This window comes from Abramis brama, assembly GCF_963993115.1.
Source record: "Abramis brama genome assembly, chromosome: 15".
In the NCBI taxonomy this organism is placed as follows: Eukaryota; Metazoa; Chordata; class Actinopteri; order Cypriniformes; family Leuciscidae; genus Abramis; species Abramis brama.
Window position 1 is genome coordinate 2,482,618 of NC_139977.1, and position 18,454 is coordinate 2,501,071.

General features: G+C 36.1%; 1 long non-coding RNA gene across 2 annotated transcripts in view; it reads right to left on the reverse strand.

The window, feature by feature from the left end:
* Nucleotides 1-14,987: 14,987 nt before the first annotated feature.
* Nucleotides 14,988-18,454, reverse strand: part of LOC311098213 — a 28,597-nt gene continuing 25,130 nt past the window's right edge. The window contains exons 1-3 of one of the 2 annotated variants that reach the window (XR_014609405.1): nucleotides 18,188-18,252; nucleotides 16,418-16,992; nucleotides 14,988-15,693 (exon numbers count right to left, since the gene is read on the reverse strand). This is a non-coding gene — a long non-coding RNA (uncharacterized lncRNA). Of the gene's footprint in view, nucleotides 15,694-16,417; nucleotides 16,993-18,187; nucleotides 18,253-18,454 lie in introns of those variants that run through there. The other variant, XR_014609404.1, reaches the window with a different exon arrangement.

Genomic DNA, 18,454 nt, shown 5'->3' on the forward strand with positions numbered 1-18,454 from the left:
AATTAGTAGGCTACATTGGGTTTAATTTGTCATTTAATGAGGTCTAATATATGTTGTTCGTGGCGTGAATTTTCACGTGAATAAAAAAACCCAAACCCCGCCCTTAAATTCTTCTTGCCAGTGATTGGCAGGAGCACTGTTTGTTGTGTTTCGTGGTGCGGGTGAGCCCAGCTTGTTTTTGTTGCCATTTGTGGAGCCTGGGCTGTCTACAGAGATCGCATTTTTTTACAGTGTGTTCAGGGGACAGGCAGCTAGCGGATAGTGAGGAGATGTTTGCTGTATGTGACAAAAAATGTTTTGGCCTAAACAACATGTGACATCGCTTATAGCACCTTTAATATAGTTGAATGCATAATTTCAATTAATTTAATAAACTTTCAAATTTAGTTCTTTATTGACTCTTATTGAATATGCAATTATTTCTGTTATTAATTTCTGCAATAATTTTTTTAAGTAAATTAATCTCGAAAAACTGTTGTCTTGTAACTATAGTTCATCATTGTAATATTATTTATTGATTATATCTGCGACCCTACAGAAGATATCAGTTCTGAGAATGGATGGATGGATTGTATTTCTTTCTTAGCTAAAATACACTATTTAATAATAAGTATTATTAATCATTGTATGTGGCTATCTGTCATTTAAGGTGTATGTAAATGTAATGTCTGTTCTTTACTTGTTGGATATGAAATAATTAAGATCATTCATTTCATTTAAGGGAAACTGTCCATCTTTAAACATCTCGAGAGAAGCAATCAAACATCATCAATCAAGAGCAGCTGTGTGAGCCTCAGAAGATGTCTTCAGCACAAGGATTTGTAAAAACATTTAAAAGTGGACTGTGTATTCCACTGAGTCTTTTGTTAATTCCATTGGAGGGGCTTTTTGATGACGAATTTTCATGCCCATGCAATGTTAAGCTGAATGCAAACACATCAAACTTGATCTTCGCTGCACCTTTCCTTTTCTTTTTTTCTTTAATGTGTTTAGTTTTACAGCCATTTAAACCTGAACCCCAACATGGCAAAAACTCTTCCAGTTGTAAATGTTTACAGTTGAAAGATTTCGTACTTTGCCTGATTCCACCATTTGTGTGGATCATCCTTCTGCTCCTTGATGGTAATTATGTTGCCTGTCGGGACACAGACTGGAATGGAGTGTATGTTTCTGAGGATGAGCATCATCTGAAATGGTGTAAACCTACTGAATCGATCCCAGGAAGAAATGAGACCGAACTACGAGAATTGACTTTGAGCTTTGCTGCCAGTTCACAGGTATTCTGTATACTGCAATTTTTTTAATTAATTTTATTCATATTCAGAAATGTTATAGGTTATGTAAGAAAATATGTAAGAAAATATAGGTTGCTATACAATGTCAACCATTCAATGTGCTCTCATTAGTATTCATACATAAGTAGATCATGAAGACTGACCAACACCTAAGTCCCTCTGAGGAAGTCTATTTACTCTGCGGCCATATTTGCGACAATTCAATAACATATTTCAACAACAAAATCTGACATAACTGTCCCATAAATGTTGTTTCTTATGCTCAACCAGCCAATGCGCATGCAATGACTTTACCAATCAGCGATTGGCTCATTTACTTAGAAGGCGGGACTATTCCGCCATATTGCACATTGCAATTTCTCCCAATCATAAGTAATAGGAGTGAGAACTTATATTCTCTTTGTCTATAGTCTTTGCTTACACTTGAGTATTGAGGGCTTCACATGGGTTTACAATTAGGGGCCAAGCCCCGAAAGGGATAGCCCCTGTTGTATCTGTTAGTTTACTTTATTATTATTTTTCCCAAATGGGAGTCAATGGCAGCCCCATGAACCATAAGTAGGAAAATTATGAAATTTGGCACAATTCTATAGATGGTCATGAAAAATAATTGGACCAATTTTGGAGACTCTAGGACCAACTCTATAGCACCAGCACCAGTTCAAAAATGCAATCTTCTAAAGGTTAGAACTTTTGAATGTTTTGATCTAGAAAAATTACATTTAGTACACCTGATTCCACTCTTCATGCTGATTACATTCAATATCTGGCATTAAGACTCCGCCCATTACAGTAGTGGCCATTTTGAAAAGTACAGTATTCAGTTTTTTTGCTACTCCTTCAAAATGTGTCTAATTTTGTCCTAATTTTTAATAATTTTTGTTCAAAAGTTATGATGTCGCAAACTTAATGAGGTCGACCCAAAATTGGTTCAGAAGCTATAGCTCGGCCAAACTTTGATCAATTGAAACGAAAATTGGTGTGCTTCATCGGAGCCATGACATGAGGGTCCATGCCAAAGTTGGGAACAGCACCACCTACAGGTCATGAGATCTGGAGAATGGCTATTTTGGCCGATAACTTTAGAACAATTTGTCAGAAAATCATAATATTGGTGTCTATAGATTCCTTATGTCATGCCGAATCATGCTGAATCATGCCAGATTGGATGAACCATGTGTCTCCCATTTTGAATTTTGTCATAAATTGCAATATCTTTTAATAGGGACATGAAAAGTTTGAACATAGCACCACCTAGTGTTCCATAGATATAACATTTTTTAGCAAAAACGCTTATAACTTTTGAAATCATAGTTCAAAATTTGATTTCTTTATGTCATTATATTCCTTGGCTTATGCCGATTCCAACGAGATCTGGAAGATCAAATGTTGCTCAATTTTGTCCAAAATTTGATCTGATGATCTTTGGATCGAGCCGCACAGAAATGACTGAACAAATATTTGATATTCGCTACCGTTCCGAAATATTCATCTCCAAAGTTGACCTTGCCTGTATTTGTAGCCTTATGTTAGTTAGCTTAGCATACTAATTGGTTAGCATGCTAACCAGATGCCATTATTTCTAATGTGGCTCTTCATCTATCAGGCTAACCATAAGCTACATTAGCATTAAGCTAGCTTGGCATGCTAATCTGATTAACATGCTTTTGTGTGTTCATTCTTTCACTGAAGCCTCTCCTCTGCAGCTTTGTAATTCATGTCTTTTGAGTGGCGCAAGCTGTAAACCACGTGTCACGAACCCCGAACCATTCCGCTCGTGAGTTCAAATCCTGTGTGGCACATGCCCAGACCGCAAGAGGTACTGTGGCCTTAAGTGGTGGAAAAGCTGTTTCAGTTACAGACATGAGAAAGGAAAGGAACTCAATAAATATAACGTGCAGCAAATGTATATAGAAATTCTTAATTTTGAGTTTATTTTCACTTGTACTTCTGAAACAGCTGTGTTTTTTTGTTTTTTTTTTCAAATTTGGCACACTTGTAGTGATGACCAGTAACTGGACCAATTTTGGAGTCTCTACGACCAACTCTATAGCGCCACCACCAGATCAAAAATTTACTTTTCTAATGGTTATAACTTTTAAACCATTTGATTTAAAAAAATGAAACTTAGTACACCTTATTCCGCTCTTCATGCTAATCACATTCAACATCTTACATTAAGACTCTGCCCTCTACTCTGTACTTGCTGTGCTTGCGATGCCTTCGGGCTTGGCCCCGGATTGCTGCTTGCAGCTCTATTTTAATATATTTTAGGTCTGACATTTAAAGTAAAACCGTGTGACCTGTAATTATATTCTAGCAGACATTTGGATAATATATGCCATCCAGCTTCATAAAGGATGCCGTGTGCATGGCTGGACTTTGGGCTAATTATTACATTTATAAAATGAAATTCTAAACCATTTTTCTGAAGTTTTAACATCTAAATTATTTACAATAATGCATGGACCTAATTTGACAGTATAATGATGTTATTGCTCTAAACACACACACACACACACACACACACACACACACTTAGCAGTGCACCATAACATTTTTAACTAAACTAACTGTATATTTTATACTTAAGCAGATTTGTTTGTCTCTAAAGTAGTTCATGCTAAAATATTTGCTGTTATCTAAGTTTCAGTGTTTTAAAATGCATAAAAATGTGTACCAATGAAGCTATGAATATGAAATCACCCTGTATTTGGCCCTTAAGCAAGTATATATGGCTTCACAGTCATTATCCCTGTAATAACACTTTGGATTAAAGTATCTTCTGAATGACAGTTGACTATAAAAATAGTTATTGTATTAATTAACTGACTGACTGTTTTTATTTCCACAGAGAGCCGGTTGGATTGTGCTCCTTGTATTTAGCTGTATTATGTTCATTACTGCACTTTTCAGTGGCTGCTGCTGCAGAGATAAAGAAACTGTGGAACAAGTATAAAGAGTACACTTCTTACAGAGAACAAGACACCACTCCAAAGTTTTCAAAATGATAACCTTTATTGAACATGCATGCAGGTTCATATGATTGATATGGATTGGTCTTTTGAAAGAATATATACATATAGGCTGATTTGGGCAGGGTTCGAATTATGATTTCATCTTTGTGGGGGTCTCTTTAAAAAAAGAAAGAAAAAAAAAGTAGCCTAAGAGCAGGCGCGGTAGCTTAATAATGTAATATAAAAATTTGTAAATATAATACAAATTTAATAAAAAAGCGTTGGTAACACAATTCAATTTAAATAGTACATTTGGTTTAATTTGTCGTTTAATGAGGTCTAATGCTGTTAGTTGTGAGAATTTTCAGATTCAATCGTGTACTTAAGTGGTCCAGTGGTAGAACATTTGTCAAATGCGTCAGAGGTTCTGGGTTCGAATCCGCACTCATCTAAATTTTGTTTGTTTTCATCAAATCCGATTATGTTTATAAGTGGTTCTATATCAGGCAGAGACACGTTTGTGTGCATTTTGTTTTGTAATTTTACTGGAACGAATAGAGAGTCTCCACAACGGATTGAAGCGCGCCCGAGTGAAGACTCTGCGCGAGCCACAAACAAACACAGTATCCGCGCCAATGATCGCAGCGGCACTTTTATCACTTGATTTAAAGAGCATCTTGCAGGTTAGAAGACCCAACAAGTCAATGTATAGAAAAATAATGTAGGAACTAGATTTTCTTTAAAAAAAAATTATAAATACGCTACAGTGGCTTCTGGAGTCGTTTTTGTGAGAAAATTTAACTTCCGCATCTGAAAATGGGCGTGACGGGCGACAGTCGTGACGTAGCACGAGGGAGAGCGGTCGATTCAAACAACAGGGAAAAATGGATTGCAATGACATTTCGGACGCTGAGGAAATTGTTGACGGACCATAGCCATACAATTATGAGAGCCTGCTAGGCTGCCAAGAGAGCAGGGACAGGCCAGGATTAATGTTAGACAGAACATATTGGAACTTACAATAACAGAAACTAGCTTTGATCAGGCGTTTGTCATCGAGAGACAGAGAGATATTTATTCCTGATACATTTTTTGTTCCATAGGTGCTTGTGTGGGAAATGCGAGGCAATGTTTACAGCTGAGGAAAGTTAGTGTTGCAGGGAGGTGGATGCATACTGGGCCTTAGTGGGAAATGCCAAACTTCCATGGTTGCAGTTAGTGTTACTACAGTAAAGCCATGGTGAATGTTGCTGATCTGTGGACACTGGATAGTTCGTTCATTCATTGCACAATGTTTATTCCTGGTTTCCACATCAGCGCTGTTTGATCCGTTAATAACGGAGAAATGTGAATATTTCTCACTAGATCTCGCAGCGATGTTATTACTAATGTGGCGAATTCATATGCTTTATTTACTGGATCTCGCAGTTACAGTGTTGCTTGATAAGGCTCGCGCTGCACTGGTCCAAACTGATAAACGGTCCACACAAACACAATAACGAGTAGCTCAGTTTCGTTCCGCTTACATTGCGTTTGCCAGTTGATGTTGTGCTCGCGCCTACATCCGGCGGGAGAACCCGAAGATGCGTGCACTGAAGGAACCGCACTAGCTCTGAGTCTCACCCGGTTCTTACTTCGGTATCCCATGTTGAACTCCATCGCCGGGACGATAATCCTCCGATCTGAAGTGAACGCTACACACGACCGCGTTTTCCGAAGCCGACGCGGAAGAGAAATCCCGTCTCTTCACCTGCACAAACCGCACCCAGGCACGAAAGATAGCACCGTCCTTTTTCTTGTTAGGAAACCGGTGGACTCGATGTCCTGACAGGCTGGAGTTTTTGCAAGCTCCACAAACACAAAAATTTACCATGACGATGATAAATTGAAATACAAAAACTACTGAAAACACACTGACTCACGACCGCTCTCACTGAATACCAACCTACTCTGCACTGAGCTGCGGCAGAGCACAGCACACATCTCCCTCGTGTGACGTAAAATGACGCGATGTTGAAAAAAAGCGGTTTGTACGAGCAGGCAAAGAAACGCTCACTTTATCTACTAAATTGGTGTCCTTATGTCGTTTTAAAACATTTTAAATCCTGCATTATCTTTTCATATGGTATTTTCATACACGGTTATATATTCATTTAGATTTTTTTTTTACATGCAAGATGCTCTTTAAGCATAAGGATGTACCGTAGTGTGATGACGATCCGAGATCCCGCGAGATCCATGTGTTTGGCATCTTGTCCTATCTTTTAAGTCATGCTATAGTAGTCTGAAGGAAAAAGTGCTTTATTTGTAATTTAAAATAATGGTGCTGCTGATGATTTTTAGAGACCCCCACAGGTGTATGATTTTACTGCTTTCATGGGAGCTCATCCTCTCTCTATGGGAGCTCAGCTCCCACTGGCTCCCACGTAATTCGAACCATGTAGGCTGATTTGGGTGTACACAAATACAGTGCCTTCACAATATTTTTGAATATTTCCTGGCCACTGGGGGCGCTGTGTTTAGTGTTCTTGTTCATGTCTTTACTGGTAATCTCTGATTTGTACTTGATAAATTGTTTGCTAATTCATCTATCTATCTGGTTTACTGTATTGTCTTGATATATAACTATACATATTCAATTAAAATTGCCCTCCTTAATTTATAATAACTTAATTTAAACAAAGTAAAATATTTCTTTCAAAAGAATCCACAAGTATTACCCTCAAGTAAACAATTCTCATGCAAACCATTACATGGAAAAGTCGGAAAGTGAGATTTGCGTCAGTTGCTCCTTTTGTGCTGAATCAGATGAACCAGTTGTTCATCTTTTTTTGATCTGTTCATTTACTATAAAGCTTTAGCAAAAAAAAATCTAAGTTTATTAAGAGTTATATAATAAAAGCGGGGGAAAAGTATATTATTTCAACCAACTAAATAATGAGACTGGATGATATACTCAATTCAAGGCAATATTTATTTGGCTGCAACCACAACACAAAAAACACTTTAAATTTAATGGTTCATTAATTGCCAAACATGTTTTTTCAATCTGCGAAAACAGGAATAGTTCACCCAAAAAATGAAAGTTCTGTCACCGTTTACTCATCCTTAAGTTGTTTCAAACCTGTATGAGTTTCTTTCTTCAGCTGAACACAAATGAAGATATTTTGAAGAATGTCAGAAACCAGACAGTTGACAGTAGCCATTGACTTGCATAGTATTATTTTTTTTTCTACTATGGAATTTAATGGGTTCCGTTAACCGTCTGGTTTCTGACATTCTTCAAAATATCTTCATTTGTCCACACAGCCAGGATAACCAAGGAGTGGCTCTGTAAGAAGCATATCAAGGTTCTGGCGTGGCCTAGCCAGTCTCCAGACCTAAACCCAATAGAGAATCTTTGGATGGAGCTCAAACTCCGTGTTTCTCAGCGACAGCCCAGAAACCTGACTGATCTAGAGAAGATCTGTGTGGAGGAGTGGGCCAAAATCCCTCCTGCAGTGTGTGCAAACCTGGTGAAAAACTACAGGAAACGTTTGACCTCTGTAATTGCAAACAAAGGCTACTGTACCAAATATTAACATTGATTTTCTCAGGTGTTCAAATACTTATTTGCAGCTGTATCATACAAATAAATAGTTAAAAAATCATACATTGTGATTTCTGGATTTTTTTTTTTAGATTATGTCTCTCACAGTGGACATGCACCTACGATGACAATTTCAGACCCCTCCATGATTTGTAAGTGGGAGAACTTGCAAAATAGCAGGGTGTTCAAATACTTATTTTCCTCACTGTATATGTGTGTGAGGGGAGGGGTTATTACATTACACAAAGTACATTCAGAACTACAATTATATAAACAAAAGAAAACGTACAGCCTTGTAGTTTGCCAACAGTTACAGAAATACTTTAAAGCTTTCCTGTTATCTGTGGGGTATGGTTTTCCTAATAGGTTACATAGCCTATTCTGATTTCACGTTGAAGAATAAAAAAGGGGTTTGGTTTTACTCTACCTTTGCATGTATGTATATGATATTTAGTGAAAAATGTTTAGACTTCAGTTGTCTCGCTAAGTCCGAAAACGAAATGAATCCAGCCCTTTGGGAGATTCAGCTCGAAGGCCGGTTAGCGCCCTCTGGAGGAAGACACCATATAGCATCTTTGCAGGTAATGGGGACAGATCACAGTCTATGAGACAGATAGGCTTGTGCATTTGTGAATCAGGGCCGCGGAACGACAGTCTCAAAAGATTCCACAGATACAAAAGCGCATATTCAGGGGCATTTTTAAGGCAGAACACCAATGCAAAAGACTCTGAAATTACAGGTACAGATAAAGCAAAGTTGTGAATTGTGTTGTGAGCAAAGCAATGCGAGTAAGGACAATAATGCACGATTGCGTGTGTGTGGATCGCTGTGTGTGTGTGTGTGTGTGGATCTCTCGCGTGCATTCGTGGATTGCTGTGTTTGTGTGCGAGAGAGATAATCTCTCGCGTGCATTTGTGGATTGCTTTGTGTGTGTGGATCTCTCGCGTGCATTTGTGGATTGCTTTGCGTGTGTGGATCTCTCGCGTGCATTTGTGGATTGCTGCGCGCACATGTGGATCTCTCGCGTGCATTTGTGGATTGCTGCGCGCACATGTGGATCTCTCGCGTGCATTTGTTGATTGCTGCGCGCACATGTGGATCTCTCGCGTGCATTTGTGGATTGCTGCGCACGCATGTGGATCTCTCGCGTGCATTTGTGGAAGGTTTTGAGACTGTTTTCACTCCATATTTTATGCCAATAAAGTAGTTTTAAGTTAAACTAACTACATATAGGCTACATTGTCAATCTCTGTCTGTATCCCATATTATGCATGCCAACTCAAAAAAAAAAAAACTCAAACCAGTGATAACTTTTATTTCAAAACAAAAATAATTGTGTAAAAGAGATATGCACACATACAGATAATCACATACATCAACCGTACACACACAAGCGTATGTACGTACACACACACACACACTTGTACGTACGTACACACACGCACGCGTGTACACTCACACACACTCACACACGTACGTACACTCACACACACTCACGTACGTACACACACACACACTCACACACAATCTACTCAGCCTGAAAAAAAAAAACAGTCAACCGAGCAACAGCCTTCAGCCTCCTTCTCAGAATAAAGTCCCCGCAGGACTCCCCTTCGGCCATCACCCAGACACAGGTGGGCAGTGCTTGTATACTTCAGTGCAGTGCAAGCACAGAGTCAGCGAGTAGGGCATCCGGAACTCTTGCCTATATTGTCTGGAAAATGCACTCCAGTTCACAACACCTAATTTAGATAAAATACAGAACAAGCAATATGGAATCGTTTTAAAGAGAGGCATTAACATACACTCAAAAAAATGACTCATTGGACAAACTCAATTTAATTGATGGCAGGATTTCCATCCAATAAATATGTGTAGCCCCAACTTACAAAAAAATAATTCATGCAATGAAATGTAATTAAGTTGGTCCAACTCAATTTTGACCAACTTAAATGAGTTGGTCCAACTCAATTATGAGCAACTTAAATGAGTTGGTCCAACTCAATTATGAGCAACTTAAATGAGTTGGTCCAACTCAATTTTGATCAAATAGTTTAAATGAAATGGATACATTTAAAAATAAGTTTTAAGCTTCTTAAACTTAAATTAGAACATTTCATTGAAAAATCAATTAGGAAATCCTTATTTTGTACCCCATAGAGACAAGAGACAAATCTTGATCGAGATGTTTTTATTTAAAACTCAATAGTGCAATAGTTATTTAATGTGAAAAGTACTTAGAAAAATGCAAGTAAACATTTTAAAGCCTTTTTCCAAACATGTACAAATGTCTTTGTTCTTATTGAACACAACTGAAGATATGTTAAAGAATATGGGAAACTGAACAGTTCTGGGCCACCATTGACTTCCATAGTAGGAAGAAAAAACAACAACTATGAAAGTCAATGGTGGCCCAGAACTGTTAAGTTTCCCAAATTCTTTAACACATCTTCCTTTGTGTTCAACAGAACAAATAGATTTATACAGGTTTGGAACAACCCCGGGACCAGTAAATTATGACAGAATTTTCATTTTTGGGTGAACTATCCCTAAAGACAAGAACGACTAAGTAGAAATACACACAAAAAGTGTGCAAGAAAAAGCATGAAAGAGTGTTAAAAAAAAAAGTGTGTAAAAAAAGAAAAAAGAAATTGTGTGTTAAAAAAAAAATTGTTCATTAGGATTTTCTGGATAAACTTGAAGGTGTACTTGAAGTTGTCAGGAAAATTAAGATCAAGAGCATAAATGAGACCAAACAGCATGATGAATGCCAGGATCACGCAGTCTAGGTCCCTCAAAACCTTAATGCCCTCGATCACAACTCCTATGTCTTCTGTACAATCTCCTCTTTGGATTTTGTAAATCCCCATGACTGTGTTTGGGATTTCATTTTCTGCATCCTCAGTGGCCTGGACAAAACACAAAACACTTTGGTTAAGCCCAGGTGAATTTGACCCTTTATATTTTAAAAGTAATCAGCAAATTGCATTGCTACTTTTCACTTTTACTATTACATTGTTGGCTGCCATTTGTTTCCATTTTATGGACATAGACATACACATCTGAAAACTTCTACAAATTCTATTGTGTTCAGATGAACAATGAAAGGCATACACAAAGTTATTACCCCTGCAAAATTATTACTATTAAAAATATTATTTTATTAAAATGAATAAAACAAAATATTATTATTCCACTAATACATATTTTATTGTGAAATGAAAATGAAAATTGAGCATTTAATAATAATCAATCATATATTCTTTTAAAATATAAAAGTATTAACAGAATTGTTGTTATATTCATAATAATCACTTACCACATACTCCTTGAAGAAAGAGTCTGGATCTTCAGTCGGGTAGATCATCAGGCCTTTCAGGGTGCACTCTCTCCTGATGTTTATGTTGTCACACTACAGCAGGGGGAATGTGTATGGACATGGATAGCGAAAACTGCCACTAAAGCACAGATGAGTCTGCCTAAAATGCTGCAACAAATACCTGCTAGCTAGTTTCGATGGACACATTCTTTGCACTGCCACATTCACAATCCTAAAAAGAAGAATAAAAAAGTATTATAAGATACCATATTTAAAAAATGACACAAGGAGCCTAAATCAGAATATTTGAATATGACTTCATATAAATAGGAGGTTGCTGTTCACCTGGTCATGTTCATAAAACTGTGAAAGAGAAGATGTTGATTAGGAGTGGGAACCAGTACTCACATGAAAATATGCTTTTTGTTTACATGGTTCTGTTTTACCTAACTCCTTCACTTAAGGGATTAGTTCACCTCAAAATGAAAATTTCCTGATAATTTACTCACCCCAATGCCATCCAAGATGTTCATGTCTTTCTTTCTTCAGTGGAAAATAAATTAAGTTTTTTGAGGAAAACTCAGGATTTTTCTCCACACAATGGACTTCAACGGTAACCAAATAGTTGAAGTCTAAATCAATGCAATTTCTAAGGGCTCTGAAGTGCTTCAAAGGGCTCTGCATGATCCCAGCTGAGGAATAGGGTCTTATCTAGCGTTCGTTTTCTAAAAAAAAAAAATCCTGAAATGTTTTCCTCAAAAAAATTAATTTCTTTTCCACTGAAAAAAAGAAAAACATGAACATCTTGGATGACATTAGGGTGAGTAAATTATCAGGACATTTTCATTTTGAGGTGAACTAATCCCTTAATATGACACTTTACAATTCTCTCAAGTAATTAAATTGATTTTAAAATAATTTTAAATGTTTACTTGGTACAATTGTCTATATCTATCTATAGCATGCACTGTGTTTCATCGTGCAACTGATACGCAAAAATGACTTTTTATATCATATTATACGCCATCAAAGTGCGTATGTAATATATATATATATATATATAGATAGATAGATAGATAGATGGATAGATAGATAGATGCCTATTTTTTTGAGAAACGAATGGGAGTTTACAGAATACATAGATCGATAATGCAAATATGCGTTTTATAGCGTTAATCAAATAGCGTGTTTACTGCAAAAACAGACGACCATCGTCCATTCTGTCACATTTTTCAGGTGTTCTGACTGATACCCGTCTGTCACTTGCTCTGATTTACCATGGACAGCTCAGCTACGATGTTGTAAATAGGTAGTTTACATGATAAAAATAATCTAATATTGAGATATACGTTCTACCTTATGTACTTCTAGTTTTAATTATTTAAACAGGCCTTTGAACAAAAAAGGCCTGTCGTGTATTTTTCCCCCCACAGCGCTTAATGTCATATGGCGATTGTGAAACACGGAACACCTCACTTTCATGATTGTATGGTGAAATGTCTTATTTTTCATGTTAGGCAGGTCAAATTTGATCAAGAAAAACGCACTGTGGCCAATTCAGCGTGAGTGAGTGACGCAGCTAAAAATAGACTCGGCGCCGAAACTATCGCGGCATTAGCAAGCCTCCAATTCATTTTATGACGGATATATCAATCCAGCTAGCAAGCCAATAAGTTAAGAACCAATTTTGCACAGTTACAGTCAAATTCGGGATCGTTAGACTGGTCTAACACAGAATTTGCACGTTGCGTGAGTAAGTTAAGCTATCGAAGGGACACTTAAAACAATTCACCTCGCATAACTTTCACTGCTGTTGCATATTTCACTCAAAATTATGATATAAGTTACACATCCTCTTACAGTGAGGTAAATTCTTTATTATAAATACTCAAGCAAGATAATACTTACCAATAACGAATACGACGTTGCAGTCCTTGCGGCGGCAGACGATAAAATGGCGTCCACATCCTCTGAGCATGTTCTTCTCTGAGCTTGTCTTGCACATGCGCAAATGGCGCTCTCCGAAGCCAAATAAATTTGAGTTAACCAAATTAAATTATATCTCATAGATGACACTAATTAGATATATTTAAATAAAGTGAACACAATTTAAATGTGTCATACCTAAGAAGGCCTTGAATCATTTTTTTGAGTGTAGTACAGAGTCATACAAGGAATTTATTTGTTATATATTTTAAACATATTATAGGAAAATGTTAGACAAGATATGCTTGAGTGTTATTGGCTTTGTCTGTAAAATACCTAAGAGACTTACTTGGTTTATGACCAACAAACTAGTTAAAAAAGTTTGTCAACACAAACTTTAATTTGGCTTGAGAAAGCCTATCCTAAAAGTTTGAAATAGTTTTAAAACCTTGAAGGTTTTCATAACCTTATATTTATATATATTTATATATATTAATAACAATAATATCAAAATACATTTAATCAATGTATTCATAGAAAAAAAATCATACAATATATCTTTGTATATTAGGCTACTATTAACTCTTAAATCCTATATTTCTTCTCCTGGTTTAGTTTTGCCACTGTATTTCTTTTTAAGGGCCTCTGTTTTAACCTATGGTTTTAACACTATATCCTAATCCCACCAAAACCACAGACACCACGCAAACGCGCGCGCGCGCGCACGCACGCACGCACACACACACACACACACACCACGCACACATACACACACTTAGACCTACCTGTCCTAGTTATTTGTATGATATGATGAGTAAAGTTAGCACTACACAATCTCATTTTTACACCAATTAACATCACACTAAACGCCACTTCAGAATTAAAAATTGTAAAATAAAATGTAAATAAAATTAGAACAAAAAAAGAGTAGCTTGCCTGTAATGTAGCCTACTCACCATGCAGCGATGAACATCGGAAATGAAAACATGTTATAATCACGTCATGACTTCACGCCACTAACCAATGAGAAGAGATGTTGGCGGGAAGAGACGTGCAGCCCCGCCCCAGGTGCGGCCCCGCCTCGATCGACGTCATCACTTGCCACTAACCAATGAGAAGCATTGTGCCAGGTGCACCCCCGCCCAAATCTGCAGGCTGCAGCCAGGTGCTTCACGCTTCATGAGGAAAACACACAACTTTCACACAGAGTTATTCAAATTAGGCAGTGTGAAAAATGTATATATATATATATTTTTTTATTTTTTTATTTTTTTTTATAAAAAAAAACATATGCATAAATATCCTTACCTAAATGCTAATCATATTGGAATTCTCTGTATAATCATCGGAAAGAGGTCTGGAGTTTACCCAGTGCTGTCTCAACAATAAAGTTAAAGAAGTCATATATAGTTGAATTTACCCAGTGAGAAGACGTCTTTAGATTTTAAGAAACATGGAGACTATATGTGTCTTTTGCAGAATCCATTAAACATTTATTCTATCAATGTGTATTTATCTAATTACAAATGAAGGATTGAGCTTTCTAGTAAAGATATTTTTATTGTATAAGAATAGGGGTTGATATAAACCTGATATAACCTGAAACAGAAAATACAAGATGTACTGTGAATTCTTGAAACCTTTTTTCTTGTTAATTCCTTTTACATAATTCCCCTGTATAGTTTACTTTTTTCTCTCTCTCTCTCTTTATTCCTCTTAATTCTACTACGATATGTGTAAAAAAGAAGAAATATGTTATTTATGCGACATAAAGGAGAGATAAAGAGTCCACTGGACTTTCTGTTCATCATCATGTGTGAAGTGGTTTCTTTAAATGTTCCAGCATGGTTTTGTCTCATTATTAGAAGGTATTATTTTAAAAAGAAGATATCAATGATAGTGATGCATTATTGTTCATTTATTAGGTGATGATATGCTGGACAATTAAAACTGAATCAACAAATAAGCTGTAATATAACAACAGACTTGTTCACAATACAGCATGGCCTTTCGTACCTTAATGCTTACATAATATAATGGAATCAAAAGAAACAAATTAAGAACAATATCAAAATTATAAACAAACTAAATTCATTTAAACAGCACGCACACACACACACAGACAGAAACACAAACTGATTAGCAAAAACTATAAGGTTGCAGTGATTCAAAACTAAAATTCTTTAAAAAGATTATGCTGATTTTATGTGTGTGTGTGTGTGTGTGTGTGTGTGTGAGTGTGTGTTTATTTAAAAACGCATACATTTAATTATACCTTTAATTTAATGCAGCATGGAGGGCAATTTTAATAGAAAATGTATAGTTATATCAAGACAATACAGTAAACCAGACAGATAGATGAATTAGCAAACAATAATTAAGTACAAATCAGTGATTCAACCAATCCATACCAATCATATGAACCAACATGCATGTTCAAGAAAGGTTATCATTTTGAAAACTTTGGAGTGGTGTCTTGTTCTCTGTAAGAAGTGTACTCTTTATACTTGTTCCTCCTATTCTTCATCACTGCAGCAGCAACCACTGAAAACTGCAGTAATTATTATAATTAAGCTCAATGCAATGAGCACAATACAACCGTCTCTCTGTGGAAATAAAAAAAGTCAGTCAGTTAATTAATACAATAACTATTTTTATAGTCGACTGTCATTCAGAAGATACTTTTATCCAAAGTGTTATTACAGGGATAATGACTGTGAAGCCATATAGTCTTGCTTAAGGGCCAAATACAGGGTGATTTCATATTCATAGCTTCATTGGTACACATTTTTATGCATTTTAAAACACTGAAACTTAGATAACAGCAAATATTTTTGCATGAACTACTTTAGAGACAAACAAATCTGCTTAAGTATAAAATATACAATTAGTTTAGTTAAAAATGTTAGGTGCACTGTTACTTTGTTAACGCTATTAAGCATAAGAAAACATTTATGGGACAGTTCATGTCAGATTTTGTTGCAGAAATATGTTATAGAATTGTGTGTTCGGCCAGCAGTTTTTGAGATTTCAGGATTCCCCCATTCGACTATAGATAGGAATTGGTCTTGGATGCCTGAAGCACTCCCATAGGCGTCGCAAATATGGCTGCCGAGTGAACAGACTTCCTCAAAGGGACTTTGGTGTTCGTCAGTCTTCATGATCATACTTGTATATGAATACTAATGAGAGCATATTGAATGGTTGACACTGTATAGCAACCTATATACTTATTTATCTTTTTGAAAATTTGAAAATCATATTTTCATAACCTATAAAATTTCTGAATATGAATAAAATGAATTTAATAAATTGCAGTATACAGCATACCTGTGAACTGGCAACAAAGCTCAAAGTCAATTCTCGTAGTTCGGTCTCATTTCTTCCTGGGATCGATTCAGTGGGTTTACACCATTTCACATGATGCTCATCCTCAGAAACATACACTCCATTCCAGTCTGTGTCCCGACAGGCAAGATAATTACCATCAAGGAGCAGAAGGACGATCCACACAAATGGTGGAATCAGGCAAAGTATGAACTCTTTCCACTTTAAAAATTCGCTAAAGGCACAGTTATTGCAAATTCTGGGTATAGATTTAAATGGCTGTAAAGCTAGACACATTAAAGAAAAAAAGAAAAAGAAAGGTGCAGCGAAGATCAAGTTTGATGCGTCTACATTCAGCTTAACATTGCATGGGCATGAAAAATGTTCATCAGAAAGCCGCTCCAATGGAACTAACAAAAGACTCAGTGGAATAGGTGAAAACAGCAGTTTTGGACAGTCCACTTTTAAATATTTGTAAAAATCGTTGTGCTGAAGACATCTTCTGAGGCTCACACAGCTGCTCTTGATTGATGATGTTTGATGGCTTCTCTCGAGATGTTTAAAGGTGGACAGGTCCCCTTAAATGAAAATATCTTAATTATTTTATATCCAACAAGTACAAGTACTCAAAGAAGAACAGACAATACATTTAGGCTACATGCACCTTATGACAGAGAGCCACATCAATTTTATTTATTTATTATTATTTTTATTATTATTAATAATATCAAATACTGCATTTTAGCCAATAAAGAAATACAATCCATCCATCCATTCTCAGAACTGCTATCTTCCGCAGGGTCGCAGAGATAATCAATAAATAATATTATAATGATGACCTAGTTACATTTTAATGGATTAATTTACTTAAACAACTTCAATCATTATCTATAAGCATAGCAATTATGACACTCAATAAGAGACAATAAAATAACTACATTTGAAAGTTTATTAAATTAACTGAAATTAGACATTGGCTAACTATATACAAATATTTACTGCATACAGTACAACACCATTCTTTGATCAGATCTTTGAAATCAAGCTGTCGTGCTAAATCGTGATCAATAGACAGCATGGCCAGACCATTTAGTCTTTCCTGAGACATTGTTGATGTGAGGTAATTCTTTACTTGATTGAAATTACCGATAATCATTATAATTACAGATTATTCTGTCCACTTGCAACACTCACAGGCAAAGTGCAAAATATTCCAAGGCAAATCACACTTCACTGAAAATACTCTGGAGCTGCATCATGTAAATTTGATTCAAAAGTTATATATATATAATTCACAGCAACAGCAGCTCCAGAAAGAAACATAAAAAACTAAATCAGCGACAGGATTATTGAATCAGTGATTTGAACTCCAAATCAGTTCTGTTCATGAATGAATCATTCAGACTTGTTTTATCACAGGTTTTCTCCTATTCATTGCAATGAACCGACTCAAATGATTCATTCAAGAATCGGACATCATTAACGTTTATTTCATAAACTCTACCGGGAAAATTAGAGCAGATGTAAATGACGAACTACATCGTAAATTTCGATCAATTCCTCACAGAGAGTGGTTCCAAAACTTCGGAAAAAACATGAACACACACACACACACACACACACAGTGATTAACTTCAATCAGATGTCAGGAGTATGAACTTGTTAAGTAAGCTAAAAAGCAACTATTTTAAGAAATGAATAAATCATTAAATATCACATGTAAATATTAAAATTAATTTTTATTCTAAAATTCTCCAATGTAGATTTACTTACTCTTGTTTTTGCTCTTCTTGTCTGTTCTGGAGTACTGACTTTGTATGATTCCTTCAAGTTTATGCGACAACAAGCAGCAGGGTGTGCTTTTATCTTGGGGTTGTTGTGAACCAGAACTATCATTGTGTCCTTTAACATTATTCCGTGAAATTGTTTATTTTCAATTGTTGCCATCAAATCCTTGTTTAACAGGTTTCTGAAGACTACATAGGCTACTCCCAGTGTCACAAAATGCAAATAGTCAACATTGTTGGCAAAGCACATAGC